The following is a 3,029-nucleotide window of genomic DNA, read 5'->3' on the forward strand; positions in this document are numbered from 1 at the left end:
ATTGCTAAACATTGGTTGAGTTTGTCTTCTACAAGATAGTCAGACAATTTGTCCTTTTCTAACTCTGTTTCTTTTATGCATTCATCAATGATATCCATGAAGTAACATGTGTCATCTATTGCAGGTGCTTTCAAAAATTGGGAAAGAATGAACTCAATTTTCTCTTCTCCTACTTCGAAAGTGAGTCGTCCTCGTTTTACGTCTATGATCGCACCGGCAGTTGCTAAGAATGGTCTTCCCAGTATAATGGGTGTAACTTCATCTTCTCTAATGTCCATAATTATAAAATCGGTTGGGATGTAGAATTAACCTATGCGCACGGGAACGTTTTCAAGAATTCCTACGGGATATTTAACAGAACGATCTGTTAATTGCACAGACATTTTAGTTGGTCTTAATTCCCCTATTTCAAGTTTCTTGCATATGGATAAGGGCATAACACTAATACCGGCTCCTAAATCGCATAAGGCTTTATCTATGACAAATTTTCCTATGTGACAGGGTATAGAGAAACTACCTGGATCTTTAAGTTTAGGAGGCATATTCTGGATTATAGCGCTACATTCAGCAGTGAGTGTAACAGTTTCGCTATCTTCAAGTTTCCTTTTATTAGAAAGAATTTCTTTTAAGAACTTAGCATATGAGGGCATCTGCGTAATAGCTTCTGTAAATGGAATTGTGACGTTTAACTGTTTCAGTAGGTCAACAAATTTTTTAAATTGGCCCGCATCTTTGGTTTTAATAAGCCTTTAAGGGTAAGGGATAGGTGGTTTATAAGGTGGTGGAGGTACATAAGGTTCTTTCCTTTCTACGATTTCCTTATTACTCTCTTCCTTTTCCTTAGGTGTACTTTCTTCCTCAATTGACTTCTTAGAGTTTTGGTTTTCATTTCTTGGATCTACTGGTCCTTCCACTTCCGTTCCACTTCTTAGTATGATTGCATGAGCGTGGCTTTTCGGGTTAGGTTGGGGCTGTCCAGGAAATGCACCAGTTGGGGCAGCAGTAGGCGCTTGTTGTTGAGCTACTTGTGATATTTGTGTTTCCAGCATTTTGTTATGGGTAGACAAGGCATCTACTTTACTTGCTAGTTGTTTGATTTGTTCACTAGTGTGTATATTCTGGTTTAAGAAATCTTTATTGGTTTGCTGTTGAGAAGCTATGAAGTTCTCCATCATTATTTCCAAGTTGGATTTCCTAGGAACATTATTGTTAGGTGTAGATGGGGTCGGCTTTTGATATCCAGGAGGTATAGCTGGGGCTTGATTTGGAGCTTGTCCTGGTGCGTATAAAGCATTATTACTCTTATATGAAAAATTAGGATGATTCTTCCAATTTGAGTTATAGGTGTGCGAGTAGGGATTTCCTTGAGCATAATTCACTTGTTCTGCTTGGATTCCTGTTAGGAGTTGACAATCTGCAGGAGTGTGACCTTGGATTCCACAGACTTCGCAATTTTGAGTTGTGGCAACCACGGTGGTTGGAGGTGATACATTCAAACTTTCAATTTTCTGGGCAAGGGCTTCCACTTTTGCATTAACATGATCAAGGCTACTGATCTCGTACATGCCACTTTTCGTTTGAGGTTTCTCTACCATTGCTCGGTCGCTTCCCCACTGATAATGATTTCGGGCCATGCTTTCGATAAGTTGATAAGCATCGGCATAAGGTTTATCCATAAGCGCACCACCTGCTGCGGCGTCTATTGTTAACCTTGTGTTGTACAAGAGACCATTATAGAAGGTATGAATTACTAACCAGTCCTCTAAACCATGGTGTGGACAAAGTCTCATCATGTCTTTGTATCTTTCCCATGCTTCGAAAAGAGACTCGTTATCTTTCTGTTTAAATCCATTTATCTGGGCTCTCAACATAGCTGTTTTGCTTGGAGGAAAATATCGGGCAAGGAAGACTTTCTTCAACTCGTTCCATGTGGTAACCGAGTTGGAAGGAAGAGACTGAAGCCATCTTCTAGCTTTATCTCTTAACGAGAAAGGAAAAAGGAGAAGTCGAATTGCCTCAGAAGTGACACCATTAGCTTTAACAGTATCAGCGTATTGGACAAATACGGATAAATGAAGGTTTGGATCCTCGGTAGGATTTCCAGAGAATTGATTTTGTTGCACTGCCTGCAATAGAGAAGGTTTAAGTTCGAAGTTGTTTGCTTCGATTGCGGGTGGAGCAATACTCGAATGCGGCTCATCTTGCGATGGAGCGACGTAATCTCGAAGAGCACGAGCTGGTTCTGCCATCTCGGGTATTGGTGAAGGAAAAAGATTTTTGAGATCAGGAATTTCGATAGGAGGGAGATTGTTTGCAGCACGATATTCCCGAATTCGTCGTAAGACTCGGAGATATAGTTCGATGTCGTTGATTCGTAAGTAAAACGGCTCGCCTTGTGAGCGAGTGTGTGGCATACAAATCAACGAAAGAAAAAAAAATAAAAATTGCCTTAGTCTCTACAGCGTAACAGAAGAGTTACGATATCGACTAAATAAAAGTCCCCGGCAACGGCGCCAAAAACTTGATCGCGACTTTATGAGTTGATTGGGGTACTAACTGCAAGTGCACAGTTCTATCGCGTAGTTTTAAAAGATATCGATCCCACAAGGACTTATGAATCGATATACCGTTTTCTAAGGTTACTTCGTAAAGCTAAGGCGGATGATATTTTGATTTTTCGGGGGAAATGTAAAACTAAAACTAGATATAAATAAAATATAATTAAGCGGATATCGGTATGTAGTTCGCCGTAATTAGGGAATCAAATCTTCGTTGGTTTCTTGGTTTTAAAATAAATCTTTTCAGTAGATACTATTGATTAAAAATCTTTTCTCAAACTCTCGCTCTGTTGAATAGACTATGACTTTATATTAACGTAGCTGACACTTATTAGTTAAGTCCAAAATCACTTTTTGAAAACAATAGAATCCATAGAAACTCGTTTTAAGAAAATACTAATCGTTTAAACACCCTCGTCTCAAACTCTCGCTCTGTTGACTTAGATTATATAATTAAATTCAAATGCTTGA

The 3,029-nt window shown here is 39.1% G+C and overlaps 1 non-coding gene across 1 annotated transcript; it reads left to right on the top strand.

Moving 5' to 3' along the window:
* Positions 1-1,764: 1,764 nt before the first annotated feature.
* Positions 1,765-1,871, top strand: LOC127099709 (small nucleolar RNA R71). Its single transcript, XR_007794185.1, has one exon. It is a non-coding gene; the product is annotated as a small nucleolar RNA R71 (small nucleolar RNA).
* Positions 1,872-3,029: the final 1,158 nt, after the last annotated feature.

The sequence above is a fragment of the Lathyrus oleraceus genome, chromosome 6 (genome assembly GCF_024323335.1).
Source record: "Lathyrus oleraceus cultivar Zhongwan6 chromosome 6, CAAS_Psat_ZW6_1.0, whole genome shotgun sequence".
NCBI classification, from domain to species: domain Eukaryota; kingdom Viridiplantae; phylum Streptophyta; class Magnoliopsida; order Fabales; family Fabaceae; genus Lathyrus; species Lathyrus oleraceus.